This window comes from Zingiber officinale, chromosome 1B (assembly GCF_018446385.1).
Source record: "Zingiber officinale cultivar Zhangliang chromosome 1B, Zo_v1.1, whole genome shotgun sequence".
Lineage (NCBI taxonomy): Eukaryota > Viridiplantae > Streptophyta > Magnoliopsida > Zingiberales > Zingiberaceae > Zingiber > Zingiber officinale.
Window position 1 is genome coordinate 14431933 of NC_055986.1, and position 18772 is coordinate 14450704.

The window sequence follows — 18772 nt, forward strand, 5'->3', positions numbered from 1 at the left end:
TATTTTTTTTGTGTGCAAGAAAAAATGTCTCAAATCGAAGATTTCAGCACAGTCCGTCCCCCTCTATTCAACGGTGACGATTTCCCCTACTGGAAGAAGCGAATTGTAACGCCCGAAAATTCTCAAAATTATTTTAGAAGTATTCTATGATTTTTCTGGAATTTTAGGATATTTTTACAGAATTTTTAGAGTAGCGGAAGTAGCAAAAATAAATAGAATCGTAAAATAGCCTACGCGGGAATTGAACCCGAGACCTATTGGGTCCTACGACTTATAGATAGCTCTAGTAACCAAGTGAACCCAGCAGGGCCATGCTGAAAAGAAAGGGAATCAATTATATTTATATTTGAGTTGGGCCGAATTACCCACTTAATATAAATAAAGATTTAAGTGAGGAATTGTTATTTTTCTTAAAGGAGGAAAACCTTCTCCTCACCCTAGCCACACCGCCCCCTTTCCCTCTCCTTCTCTCGGCGCCAACCACAAGAACAAACCTAGGGTTCCTCTCCTAGGGCTTCAAGGACACCTTCCGGCGATGACTCCAGCACGAGAACGTTTCCCTCCGCAAGAGGAACGCATAGACGCGCGAAGATCGTCGAAAGGATCGTCTCCTCCGGAAATCTAGCGATTAGAATCGTAAGAAAATCTGAACAGGAGGTAAGAAACCCCTCACCTACAGTATAAGTATCTATTCGTATGATTTTTATGCATTAGTTTGGTCGTATGCAAATTTTAGCACATAGGGTGTGCACTGGCGTACACCAAGTGCTCGGTAGAATGTTTAGCACAGTCAAAATGCAATTTAGGCATTTTATTAGCTTAGACGATTGCCATAGAAGCATTTTACGGCTTATATAGTCTTGCTACAGCTTTTATGGACTAGACGTCCAATGGGTGGGCTCCCACAGTCGCCTCTAGGTTCAGACAACCTAGTTCTGGGTTTAGACAACCTAGTAAAAGCAAGACAAGAATTATTAGCTTATGTTCAGTATTTTATTTTCTCAGTGGCACTGTACTGGATTAGATATCCATTGGGTTGGGTTCCCATAGTCGTCCCTAGGTTCAGCTAACCTAGTAACCCTACTAGATTCGGAATTTGCAACCCCGGGTTTAGTTAGGGATGCACGCACAGCAAGTACAGTTGTCGGGCCCAAACAACAACATGATTATGTATTTTAATCTATTATGAATATAGTTTTCAAATATCACAAAATAGTTATGTGAACTCAGTACAGCCTCAGCATCATATTAGTATTAGCTTAGCTCAGTTTTATATCGGTGTAGCTTTCTGTTGATACAACATGATAGTTTATGATTAGCTCTATTACTATGATCAGTTTTGCTTTCTATGTGTTGTATGTCATGCCATGTTTAGCATATTCAGTATGTTCTTTTCAAATAGCATGCTTTCAAAGCATAAATAGCATCGTATGCATGTTTTTGTGAGGTAGATGGTTTCTTACTAAGCTCTCAAGCTTACAGATACTATTTTCCTTATACTGCAGATAAAGGTAAAGGGAAGATGGACTAGCGGAGGCTGGAGGACAGTGCTGCAAAGATGTGTGCGGATGGAACTTGGAATAAAGATCGTAGGGATCTAGCAAGTTTTGTTAAATCATTGGAACTTTTTAGCATTTTACCATGTTTCGCACTTTAGTATGTTTAAATGCCATGAACTAGTAAATTATGCACTCTACCATGCTTAGAACCTTAGTTATGTGATGTTAGAATGTTTCCCAGTCATTTTAGAACTTGTAGGTGTGATTGAGGCACGAAATAGTGCTGAAATCAGACTTCTGGTACGAAATTAGAAACCCCAATCGATCGGCTGATCGATTGGAGGCTTCTCAATCGATCAGCCGATCGATTGAGAAGTTCATACTGCGAACAGTAGGCCTCGGGATCGATCAGCCGATCGATCCAGCAAATTCTGTCGCGAACAGAAGGCTCTGGGATCGATCACTGGATCGATTGGCCAGCCTGGATCGATCAGCCGATCGATCCAGAATATTGCCCGAGCACAGTAGCGTGCTGGATCGATCACTGGATCGATCCAACCTAAGCCCCACATACAGTAGCCACCTGGATCGATCAATGGATCGATCCGGCCATTCCAATCGATCTGTGGATCGATTGGGAGGCCTGATATCAGCAAGAAACTCTTAGTTAAGTTCCTTGACCATTGGGGGATGTAATATATGTCATGAATAGTTTAGATTACACCCCTTAGCACATGTAGAACCAAGAAATGATAATAGTTTAGCAAAATTTTAATTAGTACAGCTTCCGCACTTAGATTTAATGATGGTCATGGAATAATTAGGATAGATTAATGTAACGATCGGCCTCACAGCCTAGTCAGTAGAAGGCGGGTCGTTATACGAATGAAGGTCTATCTGAAGACCGACTTCGACCAGTGATTTAGTATCACTAGAAGATACAAGGCGCCGATCGACAACTCTGAAAATCCATTGGACCTGGAACGATGGAATCCGGACATGAAAAAGAAAGCCTCAATAAACTTCAAAGCCCTCAACACATTGCAATGCGGGTTGATGAGGGAAGAGCTGAACTGAGTGGGTCCACACCAAAATGCGAAGGAATTATGGGACAAGCTGGTCGAACTACACGAAGGAACGAGCGACGCCAAGGTAACTAAATATGACCTTCTTTTAAATAAACTATTTAATATTAAAATGCAAGAAGGAGAAACGGTAAGTCAACTCCATGCGAGGATCAAAGACATCCTCAATCGACTTCACGCGATAGGCCATCAAATGGAAAATTACGACTTAATCATGTACGCTCTAAATGTGTTTCCTCGAAATGCATTGTGGCCATCCATCGTGGATGCCTACAAGATTTCGAAGAGCCTTTCTAAGTTGAAATTAGACGAGTTAGTTTGCGAACTTGAGTTACACGAGCAGACTAACGCCAGAACCGAGAAAGGTATCGCTTTGTTTGCAGGTTCCTCCAAGGAAAAGACAAAGAACAAGCCTAAACCTGAAGATGAGTCTGACCAAGATTTAGAAGACGAAGAGTACCTGGTGAACTTGGTAAGGAAGATGTTCACCAGGAGAAAGAAGAACTTCAGCGGAAAATACCTACAGAAGCTCAACTCCACTACTGAACCGAGAATCATGACCTGCTTCGGGTGCAATAAGAAAAGTCACTATAAGAACGAGTGCCCAAAATTGAAGAGCGACAAGTCGAAGACAACCAAGAAGAAGGCTCACAAAGCAACATGGGGTGACTTGTCTTCATAAGAATCGGAAGCCGAAAATCAGAAGCACCAAAGCTACCTCATGCTAATGGCCCACGAATCATAATCGGAGGGCAAATCGGAAGACGGGTCCGAATCCGAATTAAGCCACGAGTTCGTACACATTTCTGAAGGCCCCGAAGAGGTATACCTTAGTCTAAATAAGAAATTTTTCAAAGTCATTGCTTGTTTAGATAAAAAATTAATTGCAATTGAAAATAAAAATAAATTTCTCCTTGAGGAAAACTAAAACCTCAAGGAACAAATCACAAATCCTAATCCAACTCAAGATTTAACACTTGAGGAGGAAAATTCAACACTAAAAACATAAATTAATAAATTAAAAGGGGTTTTAGAAAAGTTTACAACAAGATCTAAAAATTTAGATCTTATTTTAAATAGTCAAAAAGTCGTTTACAATAAATCCGGACTTGGTTACAAGTCAAGTTCAAATAAAACATTTATATCACAAATAACTCAACATAAACAACAAACTAAAGTTTGGGTTCCGAAAGCGTGCTTAACCATACAAGTAGGAATTAACTAATATTATATATCCAAAGATAAAATATATTATGTAAAATCAAATAAATCAAATCAAAAGCCAAAATACAAACCTAGACTAACCAAACCAAAAACAAACTATTTTAGAACCTACTAAAAATTAGACTATTATCAAGTTAAATACAATTATAAAAGTAACCCACATAAACCCAAAACTAAAACCTAAATCGGATTAATAATTCAAGGGGAGACTCCAGAATAGCTGGCACCTCCAAAACTAACCTACCCAACAGGGTAACCAAAAACTAACCTACCCGGCAGGGTAATTAGGACTAGTTTAAAAAGGGACAACAGTTTAACTTGACCAACGGTATTGGTGAAGTTTTGGATGATAGTACGTTAGGGAAACTCTGTCTATGCATGTCTAGGAAGATATGACTTCGACCTGGTGCATTTGGCTTAGTGGAACTAACCAAGTTACCCCTTACAGATCCTAACTAGTTAGACTAAGGTTTTGTACTAAGTTCAGTTGATAGAACTATTTGAAAAATATCTCGAAGGCATGGTTTCTCTAATGATGTCCAAGTGACTCACCATAGCCTAGAAGTTTATCCAGAGAATGTCTATTTATTAAGCTCAAAGCTAAACCTGAATCTAACATAAAGTTAAACCAAATCCTAAAAATTGAACTTAACTTCATCTCACAAAAATTATGGGATCCCCCTAATTGAAAACATAGATCGAGTGAGATGACTAAGAATTTCAAATCAAATAGAATTGAATCAAATCAAATCGAATTCAATCAAATCGAACCAAATTAAATTAAATTAAATCAAATCTAATTTAAATTAAATTAAGATTAAACTAAATCAAATTAAAATTAAAGATTCAATTTCAAATTAACTCTAAAATTCGTTTAAAATCAATTTAACTTAAATTATTTTATAAATTAATTTAACTTAAAAATTATTTTAAATCTTTTTAACTTAAAAATTATTTTAAACATAAAAAATTATTTTTTAAAAATTATTTAACTTAAAATTATTTTTAAAAATAATTTACTTAAAATTATTTTAAAAATTAGTTTAACTTAAAATTATTTTAAAAATTAATTTAACTTAAAAATTATTTTAAATATTTTTAACTTAAAAATTATTTTAAACTTAAAATTTATTTTAAATCTAAAAAATTATTTTAAATCTTTTTAACTTAAAAATTATTTTAAACCATTTTAACTTAAAAAATTATTTGAAATCTTTTTAACTTAAAAATTATTTTAATCTTTTTAAAAATTATTTTAAACTTAAAAAATTATTTTAAATATTTTTTACTTAAAATTAATTTAACTTAAAAATTATTTTAAACTTAAAAATTATTTTAAAATTAATTTAACTTAAAAATTATTTTTAAAATTATTTTAAACAAAAAATTATTTTAAATCTTTTTAACTTAAAAATTATTTTAAAAATTAATTTAACTTAAAAAAAAATATTTTAAAAATTAATTTAACTTAAAAAATTATTTTAAAAAATTTTAATTTAACTTAAAAATTATTCTTTTAAAATTAACTTAACTTAAAAATTATTTTAAAATTAATTTAACTTAAAAATTATTTTAAAATTAACTTAACTTAAAAATCATTTTAAAATTAACTTAACTTAAAAATTATTTTAAAAGTTATTTTAAAATTAATTTAACTTAAAAAATATTTTAAAATTAACTTAAAAATTATTTTAAAATTAACTTAACTTAAAAATTATTTTAATTTAAAAATTATTCTAACTTTTCAATTATTTCAAAATTACTTACAAAATTCTTTTGAAATTATTTTAATTAACACTTAAAATTTAATAAAAAAATTATTAATATATATATACCGGCCAAAAACCAGGGGCGCCCGCCCCTGGTATTACCTTCTGGGCACCTAGAAGGTTCTCCGGGCGCCCTGCCTGACCACTATGCTCCAGGCGCCCGGAGCTGATCCGGGCGCTCGGAGCGCCCTTTATATAGGGCAGTAGGGGCGCCCCCAATCCTTGCACCGCGTCCATCCACTCTTGCCAAGGCTCTCACCGAGCTTTAATGCGAGAGGGATTAAAATTAAAATTCTTACTCCCTTCTTCGATTATTACGCTGCTGCGAGTCAACCGAGGTCGTCATTTCTAGTATTTTTTTTCACGGTGCGTCGGTAAACTTTCGTTCCTCTTCTAATTTTTTTTTTCAAAGATTTCCTATAATTTAGTGCTTAGTTTAGTTTTTCTTTGATAAAGTAGGAAACGTCCTAATACTGGTGTTGGGCCCTCTACTGCTAGTACTGACCCTAGGTTCCCTACTGAAGAACTTATGATTAGGTTTGACTCTACCATTTATATGTCTATCTGGACTAGGTGTTTAGATAGAAAGTTCTTCTTGCGCTCTTGCAATCCAGCTGTAGAAGTCATTGACTACTACAACTTGCAGAACCTTGTTTACTATACCAGTTCAGTAAACATAGGTTTATGTGTTGAACTATACAACACTTAGTCAAGGTAGATGACCTTACATATACTACTAGGGTAGCTAGTACTGATATCACGTTATCTCCTACCATCATCCAGACCTTTTTAGGTATACGACCATCTACATGCACTTTTCAGTGCTACCCTCCTAGGGATCTACCATTTGGTGATTCTTACTCGCATATTACTCTTGATACAATTTATTCGTATTTTTTTTGGGAGAGCGAGTACCCACTGTTACTATGTTTAAGCCAGTTTCCCTTTGAGTCCAGGACTATGTCTTCATAGGGTTTTAGACTCCTGCATTTTGTCGTTGACCACTCGCGACGTCGCGATGATGCGTCCATTTCACTCTTTTCTCCTTTATGCCTTTTGTCATAGATTAGATATAGACATTAGCCTACATATCTTTCAGGACATTATCTACTCAGCCGGAATCACCACTAGTGCACGAATTCATATGCCATACTGTCACATTTTGACGGCATATATTGCCTCCCTACGTATTGACGTAACTAGAGGTGATGTCCGAGTCCTGACTGAGTTTGACGTTGTAGGATCTAGAAATTTCTCTTTAGGTGGTATCCATACCGATGATAAGGGTGTCCTATCCTGGAAAAGGGGGGGCACAGCACCAGCATGACCCAGATGCCCAGGAGGAGGAGGCAGAGCAGGATGAGTTTATGATCGCACTATTCGGCGAGGTCGCTCCTGCCTCAGCACTGCCCCCAGCCCGAGCACCACGACCCGCTCCTCGCACACTAGGCGACCGAGTTGCCAGACTAGAGCTATCTATGACGAGTCTCTGACAGGAGGTCTCCGATTTTCACCGAGGTATGCGGCAGGAGGTCTCCGACTTACGACGGGAGATGCGATAGGAGGTCTCCGACTTGCGACGGGATGTGCGATAGGAGATCTTTGACCTTCGACGTGACCTATCCAGCTCTCGAGAGGATGACCGGATCCGTCATATTGAGATGATAGAGATGTTATGCTCCTTGGGATCCGGACCACCCTCCTCATCACCCTGATAGATTAGATCGCTACTATCTACGTGTACTTTATCTTGACTATTGTATATCGACTTATTTATATTTCATCTCAGATATTGACTTGTCTTGTTCTGATTAGTAGACTAGGATTCTTAAATTGCAGAAATTGTTTTCAAAAATATTTTTCTTAAATTCTAGGATAAAACTTTTATATAGTTTTCAAAAATTTCCCATTTTTAGAATTTCAAAAATTAGCTTTAGCCTTAGAATAGATCAATCCCTTAGAAAGCATGCTCCTATAGATCTAAGGTTTGAGCGTCTCACCAACACACTAGGGCTAACTTGTTTGTATATTTCTGAATTTAGAAAGGGGTGAGATGTATAGGCAGATTACCTAGACTTAAGATGTTTATTTCAGTGCATCGACATAAGTCTGGGCGTTAAATACAAACCATACATCAATCAGGTTAAGTTATTCAACTTAGTCAAATACTAATTGATTACAATTAACTTAATCTTACTAACCAAGTGAAAGCTGCTATCCTCTGATAGATAGCAAGTAACTAATCGGTTAGACTGTTATTTTTTATGTCAGGTTCATGGGGAGGATTAATTCAACTTATTAACAAAATTATTTTATATTCTTTGAAAATATTTTGTAAAATTATTTTTGAAAAATATTTCCTTAAAATATTTTAATCTATACTTATTTTTTCAAATCTAATTTGATAAACCTATTTTTTTAAAAAAAAAAAATTAGCTTTTAAGTTTTTGAAAATTGGATTTTACAAACTTAGTTTTGAAATTTAGATTTTACAAACTTAGTTTTAAAATTTGGATTTTATAAACGTAACTTTGTTAATCTTACTTTTATAAAGTAGGTATATTTGAAAATTAGCCTTTATAAAACTTATGTTTGAAAATTATTTTTTGTTATTTTTGTTTTTAAAAAAACTAATACATAAAGTTTACAAAGTTAGTAAGTTATTTTTCTAAGTTAACTATTTTTTTCAATCTTAACTATTTTTAAAAAAGTTAAAAGATAAAGTTTAAAGCAAAATTTTCTATGTTTTCTACTTTAAACTCCCCAAGTCAATCTGACTTTAGTTCAGATTCTCAATTGCATTTTTTTCTTTCTTTCACTTAACCATTTATTTTTATCTATTCTATATTCTTTTTGATGAATGTCAAAGGGGGAGGGTTAGGTGGTTTAACTTAGTTAACCACAAAATATCAAAACATAAAACAAGACTAACCTAAAAATCATGTTATGATTGTTTACCTTTTGCATATTTTTCCACAAACTTAATCCAAGTTGTCATTGCATCAAAAATGGGGAGATTGTTGGTGTGGTTAGCACTAACGGTCTAACTCAGGTTTTGATGAATGACAAAATATGTTAAGTTAGTTTCATAGTGATCTAACACTTTTACTAAATGTGCAGGAGAAGCCCAGCTAGGTCGACGGGCCGACCAGATAGCTGGCACGAAGCCCAGAAGGTCGACGGGTTGACTGAATGTCTTACACAAAGCCCAACTAAGTCGACGGGCCGACCAGATAGCTGGCACAAAGTCCAGACAAGTCAACGGCCTGACCTGATGTCTGGCATGAAGTCCAGCTAGGTCGACGGGCTGACCTGATAGTTGGCACAAAGTCCAGACGGGTTGAAGGGCTGACCGGATGTCTGGCATGTGAGTTAAGGTAAGTCACTGGAGGAGAGTAATTGTGAGGATGTGTTCTCGGGCAGGGAACTTAAGCGTCGATCCAACTTAGATCCATTTCAAAAATCTAAGTTGAGATTGTGACTAGATTCCGATCTCGAGGAGACGGAATCTAATTACTACTCTATTTTACTATAATTGTGCTAACTTTTATTTTGCAAGGTGGTATAACTTTTATTTTACCTCGGACTAACACTTTCTTTCAGGAAAAGGACCTTCTGGAGAAAGGTGGTCCGGGCGCCCGGAGTTGGTCTAGGCGTCCGGAAGGGATCCGGGGCGCCCGGAGTTGGTCCGGGTGCTCGGAGTTGGTCTGGGCGCCCGGAAGGCAAATTCTATCCTCGACAGCTTAGAGCGCGCTGATTGGTCCGACGACGTCATGGTCCAGGCGCCCGTAAGGGATTCAGGCGCCCGAAGCACACCTATAAAAATAGGCCTCCACTAGAGCTTCAAACAACAACGACATCTGCTTTACTGCGTTGTGCTCCTGCGACGCTGTGAAGCTCCTCCAACAACGTGCTGCCAAGAGTTTTTTCTTTCCTTTATTTTGTTGTTGGTATTTCTTTTTAAAGTTCATGTACTTGCATTTGTAACCTTTTGCGAATTGCTAGTGAATTACCCAACGAAAGCACTCAACGAGTGCGGACCTTGAAGTAGGAGTCGACGAAGGCTCTGAACCAAGTAAATTGGTTTGTGTTAGTATTGTTTTGCTTTTATTTTTCCACTGCTTACTCTAACTCGCTACGAATAATTTTCGATCGATATTCACCCCCCCCCCCTCTATCGACTTTCACGATCCAACAAAAAGTTGTTACACTTTACTTAGTCGCTCTTCCAAATAAATTAGAGACACACTCTTCATGGCACATAGCCTCTCTCTCCTGGTGGCACATAGCCTTTATCCAGGATTCATCCAATCTCTGGCACACAACCATTATCTTAGAGATATCCATGTCTTGCTATTTACCCAGATTAAATAATCTTCATTTACATCAATATGAACATCTCTAATCCCTTATAATGACTATCATGTCAAGAGTATGCTTCATATTCAAATTTTCACTATCATTTCTATACATAATAGAAATGGGTTGACCAGTGAATAATATCAAAAGATGTAAACCTATTTAATCTTTATTTTTAGCTAGAATCTATTCATTCTAATCAGTCACTTTCCTAGTTATGTTCCATAGACCGAATCATACATAACCATAGGATACATGCTAAAGTAGCAGACACTGATTAAAACTTCAAGTAAATAGATAAATAGTCACTAAGGACAAAAATTGAGATTAACTTATAATCTCAAAGATCTCACATAGTAGAGAAACATGGATCCATTCTCCTACTATCTTTATTGTCGCAATAGCACATGTGGTATAAATAACATGTTATGATGTTATTCTCTTTACTAAAAAGAGTGCATATTTTCTTCAAATTTAACATCATACAAATTTGATCTAGACATAATTAATGTCAAATCCTAAATTCAACATATGAATTCTAATATGGCTTTTAACAGGTTCATAAAATGATGGGTGTATTTACTTCGATCATTATTAACACATAAATGATCTCAACTTGACACAATTATCAAGACAACTTTAACTTATGATCTGTCTCTTTTCATAGCTACGTAAGTCGTCCCATAAGTAACGGTCTTACCTCTATTTATACTTAACAAATAGAGATGATTGCCCATATGAGTGGACTGATCTCTACCTGTCACATGCTCACCGAGATCTTATATGAATGTAATAAAACAACATATACACTGAATAAATTATGGTAAATCACACAATCAAATCACAAAGTCTGATTGTTATTTCAATATTGTTACATTCTATGAAGTCCTAAAGATTTTATATGTTCTTTAAATGACTCTCTAGTCATTGGCTTAGTAAAAGGATTTGCAAGCATAGCACATGTAGGGACATACTCAAGAATTACTTTTCTTTTAATCACAATATCCCTCACAAAATTATATTTAATTTCTATATACTTGCCTTTGCTATGATATTTGGGTTTTTTGAAAAAAGTTATTGCAGCTTGACTATCACAGTAGACAGTTACTGGACTCCCACTATTCTCAACAATTTTCAGATGCTTCAGGAACATTCTTAACCAGACTACTTCTTACACAGCCGTTGAACATGTCACATATTCAGCTTCTATAGTCGATAAACTACAAAGCTTGCTTCTTGTTGTTCCAAGAGATGACACCATCATTCAGCAAGAATGCATAGCCTGATGTGGATTTTCTATCATCTAGGTCCCCAGCCCAATCTGCATTTGAATAACCTTTCAAACTCATATATAATCCTTGAAAACAGAGACAATAATCTGTTATTACCTTCAGATATTTGAATATCCTTTTACTGTCTTCCAATGTCTCGGTCCTGGGTTTGACTGGAAGCAACTGAATAAGCCAAGAGAATAGCTGATATCGGGATGTGTACACAACATAGTGTACATCAAACTACCAATAGCACTGACATATGATTTTTTATTCATCTTAGCTATTTCCTCTGGAGTTTTGGGATACATACTCTTGCTCAAAACAGTACCTTTCACAATAGGTGTATGTTCTACATTGCAATTAGACATACTGAAATGATGTAACATCTTATTTATATAAGACTCTTGTGACAAACTCAAAAATCTTTTAGGACGATCTCTAATGATCTTCATCCCTAAGATGTACTCAGCTTCCCCCATATTCGTTGTATCAAATTGTGATGACAGTCACTTCTTGACTTCATTCGCATACCTAATGTCATTTCCTGCTATCAGCATATTATCAACATATAATGATAAAATGACATACTTTCTTTTTTCTCTTTTCAAGAAAATGCAATGATCCTCATTGATCATCTCAAAACCATAAGATAAAACGAATTCGTTAAATCTTATGTTTCATTGTCTTGACGCTTGCTTTAGCCCATATTTAGACTTTTTAAGTTTACCCACTTTCTCTTCTTGGCTTTCAGCAATGAAACCTTCTGGCTGAACCATATAGATTTCCTCGTCAAGCTCACCTTTAAGAAAAGTGGTTTTTTATATCCATTTAATGTAATTCCTAGTCATAATGTACTACAAAGGCCAAAATAACTCGTATTGATACAAATTTTACTACGAAAGAAAATGTCTCTTCAAAGTCAATACCCTCTATTTGGGTATATCCTTTTGCAATTAAATGAGTTTTGTATCTATTAATTGATTCATCAGCTTTCCTCTTTATTTTGAGAATCCACTTATTCCCAATAGCCTTTCGTCCCGGAGGAAGATCAACTAAGTCCCAAACATGATTCTTATTCATTGACTCCATCTATTCATCCATTGTAGTTTTTCACTTTTCTCTAACTCTACATCCCAATGCTTCCTCAATGGATTGAGGTTCATCATCATCAACTGGAAGTGTTATCAATGCATCATTCTCAATATCATACCTCTTCTTAGGTTTGATTTTACGAACACTTCTTCGTAAATTGGGTTATTGAGAAGTCAACTCATGACTTGGCATATCACTACCACTCGTTTGCCTAGACTCAGGCATCCCTTTTGATACATCTCTTATTGATAATATCTCATCCTCCTCAAATAGTGGAACTGTTTTATCAACATCACCTCTAGTTAGGAACTCTGTATCGAGAAAAGTCGCATCTCTCGAATCTATTTCGGAGATGATTCCATCTAGTTGCTCACATATGAAAATATAACATTTAAAGGTTTCCTAATATCTAATAAAGATACATTTCTTACCCCTATATCTAGTTTTTCATACTTGTGAGAACTATCATGAACGTAAGTAGCTGACCCCTAGGGTCTCAGATTACTTAAATATGATTTTCTGCCTGTCCAACATTCAATAGGGTAGATGGAACTGATTTTGAAGGCATTTTGTTAAGTATAGAGGTCGTAGTTAATAATGCATCTCCCCAATAGGAGATAGACAAATTAGCATGTGTCATCATAAACCTAACCATCTCAAGAAGAGTCATATTTCTTCTTTCAGCTACCCCATTTTACTATGGAGTTCTAGGGATTGTCATCTGTCTTATAATCCCTTTATCATTACATATTGTTTTGAACATATCAGACAAATATTCTCTTCTACGGTCAGTGTAAAAAGTCTTAACTTTACATTATGTTTGATTCTTAACTTTGTTCATATAACGAATGAAATAATCCAATGATTCAGATTTATGAGTAATCAAATACACTTGACTGAAACGAGGGAAATCGTCAATAACTATAATGAAATAGGAAGCTCCATGTCTAGCCTTCACATTCATTGGACCACAAATATCTGAATGAATCAACTGCAATGGTGATTCAGCTCTAATAGCCTTACCAAATAGTTTCCTAGTTACTTTTTCAGTAAGACAATGCTCACATATAGACAAGTAAATCTTAGCCTGAGTGCCCAATAGGCCCTCTCTAGTCAACTGATTCATATGTTCTTGTCCTATATGTCCTAATCTAGCATGTCAAATCTCATCAGTTATATCTGCATCACTAGTTAGAGCAATGTTTGAAAAATAACCATCAATAGCACAATTGACATCTGGTTCTACATCAAGAACCATAAAATCATTTGTTAAAAAACCATATTTGATTGACACTGAGTCAATCTTAAGTTCAACACATCGGCTGTGAAAATTAATACAATACTCTAAATCAAAAAGACACATAACGAAAATAAGATTTCGGCGAATTTCAGGAGCATACAAGACATCATGTAGAAATAAAACACTTCCACCACGGAGGTTGAGTTTACAAGTGCTGATTCCTTTTACTTCAACTCTTGCATGTTTCCTACATAGATCCATCTGTTGCCAGTTGGTACCCGACGATACTCTACAAATGTAACTCGCTCCCAAGGTAAATGGTTAGTTGCTCCCGAATCTATAATCCATAAAGGATAAGAATCAACTAACAACATTGAGCTAGTAATAAAATGCTCAAGAAAAGAAGACACACTTGGATTTACCTTTTTTTGGCTAAGTGTGTTAGTGCGGTTAGCACTAATGGTCTAACCCAGGTTTTGATGAATGACAAAATAGGTTAAGTTAGTTTTGTTTGTGGTCTAACACTCTGATCGAGTGTGCAGGAGAAGTCCAGATAGGTCGACGGGCTGACCGGATGTCTGGCACAAAGCCCAGCTAGGTCGATGGGTCGACTGGATAGCTGATATGAAGTCCAAATGGGTCGACAGGCTGACCAGACGTTTGGCACGAAGTCCATCTAGGTTGACGGGCTGACCGGATAGCTGGCGTGAAGTCCAGACGGGTCGAATGGCTGACCGGACGTCTGGCAGATGAGTAAAGGTAAGTCATTGGAGGGGAGTGACTGTGAGGACGCGTTCCCGGGAAGGGAACTTAGGCGCCGATCCGACTTAGAACCATTTCGGAACTCTAAGTCGAGATCGTGACTAGATTCCGGTCTCGGAAAGAAAGAATCTAAGTCATACTCTTTCTATTTTAAATTATAAATTGTGCTAATAATATATTTTGTAGGAGATATGAGTGTCTCGGACCAACGTTTTTCTTGCAGGAAGGAATCTGTTGGAAAATAGGGTCCGAGCGCCCGGGAGGTACCCAAGCGCCCGGAGGTCCGAGCGCCTGGGAGGTACCCGGGCGCCCTGAGGCAGAATTTTATCCCCAACGTCGCTGTGCCACGTGGAGTTCACTGGTTGGCTTGGCTACGTCATGGTCGAGGCGCCCTGAAGGTTCCAGGCGCCCCGAACCTCCTATATAAGGAGGGTCAAGGCTGAAGCTCCAACAACAACAAAAGATTCGATCTCTGGTGCTCTTGCGACGCTGCTGACAACACTCTACTTTTTAGTCTTACTTTTCTTGTCAGTATTGCTTATTTTTATTAGCTTTCTTGTACTTTAAATTGTAAACAAATACTTTGAATTGCTAGTGAATTGCCCATCGAAAGCACCCTCATATGCGGGCCTTGGAGTAGGAGTCGACACAGGCTCCGAACCAAGTAAAAATCGACCTGTGTTAGCATTGTTTTTATATTTCCGCTGCGTACTTTACTCGACAATTTTTTAAATCGATATTCACTCCCCCCTCTATCGACTTTCACGATCCAACAAGTGGTATCAGAGTGGGTACCCCTCCTAATTGGTGCAACCACCAATCGAGCAAGGGGTTTTTTTTTTTAAAAAAAATAGATATTGTTTGTCTTTAAAATAAAACCTTACGTCTTTCGTTTTTTTCCCTCCAAAATTGTTTTTGAAAAATACATCGTCATCTCTTCACCATTGCTTAGTATTAACAAAATATTACATTTTCAAAATTTTGAAATAATATTTTTATAAATATTTTATTAATATTTTTTTTTTTGAAATTAGTGCAATACTATATTCTTTCTCCAGCACTGCTAATCCAAGACCAAGTCTTGGGATTTTGTCTCTGTTTCCTTGTGTGCAAGACCAATGTCTCTTCAAGAAGGACGGAACCCTCACAAACCACCACCATATGATCAAGATTTCAACTACTGGAAGCGATTAATGGAATGCTTCTTAGGAAGCTTAGATTTCGATAATGTGCTAATATTGAGAAAACCTTCTCAGGACTCGGAATTGAACAAAAATGTAAGTAAAATTATTTGTGGTGTTTTACCTAACAATGTTTTATGCAGAATAGAAAAGTACAAGAATGCATATGAGCTTTGGACCCAGCTGATCAAACTTCACGAGGAGCCGATGGAGCTCGAGGATCAAGTAAAAATCGAATTCAAACTTGAGTCAGATCCAATAGAAAAGTCTACTGAACTAGGGGTTGCACTCAAGGTTAGTAATATTTACCAAAATATCCCTGCTAATAGTAGTTTAAAGAATATGCATGTTAATTTGGATATTTCTGAAAATATATGTGAAAATAGTGTAGCTGACAATACTTGCAAAAATACCCCTAGGATATTTTCTGATAAAACAAATCTAATTAATTTAGAAAATTCAAAAAATCTGAAAATAATTAATAAATCTAAAAATTTAAATTTAAACATAAACAAATTTGAAAATTTAAATGATAATGATGATAAGGTCAATATTGATCTAGATAAAATTAATAAATTGTTTAATAATCTATACAATATCAATCTGGAAAATCCTATCCAAACCCAAAATAATTCAATTAACAAAAAATTAAGTTTTAAAGATAAGACTTATCTAATAAATTCAATTAATCATTTTAATATAAAAGGCAAAGAAAAAATAAGGATAAAATCAAACACTTTGATAAAATCAAAATTAAATCTAACAAACTTAAAATTAAATGTTAAAGATAAACCTTTAAAGAAATATAATTCAAACAATTTAATTAATTCAAATTTAAAAATTAATAAAAACTTAAACTTTAAAAATAAGCTATTAAAGAAAGATAATTCAATTAATCTAATAAAATTGAAATTGAATGAAAATTTAAATATTAAATACACTCTTTTAAAAATTCTTTTAAAAATTGAAATTGAATGAAAACTTAAATTATTTTGAATTCTTTTAAAAATTATTTTAAAAATTCTTTTAAAAACTTTTAAAATTCATTTTAAAAATTCTGTTAAAAATTATTTTAAAAACTTTTAAAATTCATTTTAAAAATTCTTTTAAAAATTATTTTAAAAACTTTTAAAAATCATTTTAAAAACTTTTAAAAAAAATTTTAAAAATTATTTTAAAAACTTTTAAAAATCATCTTAAAAATTCTTTTGAAAATTATTTTTAAAAAATTTTAAAAATCATTTTAAAAATTATTTTAAAAATCATCTTAAAAATTCTTTTAAGAATTATTTTAAAAACGTTTAAAAATCATTTTAAAAATTCTTTTAAAATTTTTTTTAAAACTTTTAAAAATAATTTAAAAAAAATTATTTTAAAAACTTTTAAAATTTTTTTAAAAATTCTTTTAAAAATCTTTTAACTTAAAAATTAGTTTAAAAAAAATTATTTAAAAAGCATTTCAAGTAAACTTAAAGTTAGAATAAAATTAAAAAAAATAAATTAAAATTACATTAATATATATTAAACTAAATCTAAACCTTAATGACATTATTAACAAATAATTAAAATTTGATTAACTTATAATTATAAACTTAATAAGTAATTAATTGAAGTACGAACTTCAAAAATTAACTCTAATCTAAATTAGATTTGACCTTACATTAAATAGTTAATTAATACTTAGCTTAACCTTAATTTAGCTCAATAAATCTTAATTTTAACGTTAATCAAAATCTTAATTTCACTATAATTAAATCATAATTTATCATTATTAACGATTGATTCAAATTGAACTTTAACATTGTTTAATAACTTTAATAAATTAATACTAATTCTAAACTTAGCTCATCCTAATAAATTCAGAGAGAGTATCAAATTCAGGGGAGGAAATAAATTAAGGAATAGTAATAAATAAATAAATAAAATATCAAATTCCGGGGAGGTTCACATCTTTTTATATTTACTTAAAAAAAATCTTTTTATTTCCCTAAATTATTTTATTTCTTAGATCTTTTTTAAATTTTTCTTTAAAATTTCTTTAGAAAATCCTACCTCAATTAAAAAAAAAAACTTAGTTATAAAAATTGGACTTGAAAAATTAAATTTTACAAAATAAGTTATGTAAACTAGATTTTACAAACTCAATTTTGCAAATTGGATTCTTTTTCTTGGTTTTGAAAATCAGAGTTTACTTTCTTTTGAAAACTTAATTTGAAAGTTGAACTCTACTTTGTTTTGAAAATTACTTAGTTTTTGGAAAACAGCCTTTACTCAGTCTTGAAAATTCATTTTTCTGAAAATTAAAGGTTAAAAGATAAAATTCTTTAAGTGAAAAAAAAACTGAATATTTCAAGATGTTTTAAGTTTGCAAGCTGTGATTTTGAAAATTCCTCTTTAAGGTATCTTTGAAAAATTATTTTAGAAATTGAATTTCTCAAAATTAGATTTTCCTGTTTTTGAAAATTAGACTTTACTTAGTTTTGAAAATCTGAATTTTACAAAATGAGCTTTATAAATTACTATCAACTTGGTTTCGAAAATCTTACTTTTATAAATTATCTTTGTAAAACATATATTTGAAAAATATGTTTCAAAACTTAGCTATTTTACAAAAGTTAAAAGATAAAATTTAATTGTCTGTGTTTTGACATTTAAACCCCCCCCCCCCCCCCCCCGCGTTAATCTGACTTACTTGGATTTGATCTATGTTTATATTTGATGAATGGCAAAGGGGGAGGTTAGGTGGTTAAGTTAACTAAAACAAATTAAAAATAAAAACTAACTTAAAAACCTGTTAATGCTTGTTTTACTTGCATTTTACACTAACTTAACTAGGTTGTCATTCCATCAAAAAGGGGGAGATTGTTGGTGCAGTTAGCACTAACGGTCCAACCCAGGTTTTGATGAATGACAAAATAGGTTAAGTTAGTTTTGTTTGTGGTCTAACACTCTGATCGAGTGTGCAGGAGAAGTCCAGACAAGTCGACGGGCTGACCGAACGTCTGGCACGAACCCCAACTAGGTCGACGGGCCGACCGGATAGCTGGCACGAAGTCCAAACGAGTCGACGAGCTAACTGGATGTTTGGCACGAAGTCCAACTAGGTCGACGGGCTGACCGGATAGCTGGCGCGAAGTCCAGACGGGTCGAAGGGCTGACCGGACGTCTGGCAGGTGAGTAAAGGTAAGTCACTAGAGGGGAGTGACTGTGAGGACGTGTTTCCGGGAAGGGAACTTAGGCGCTGATCTGACTTAGAACAATTTCGGAACTCTAAGTCGAGATCGTGA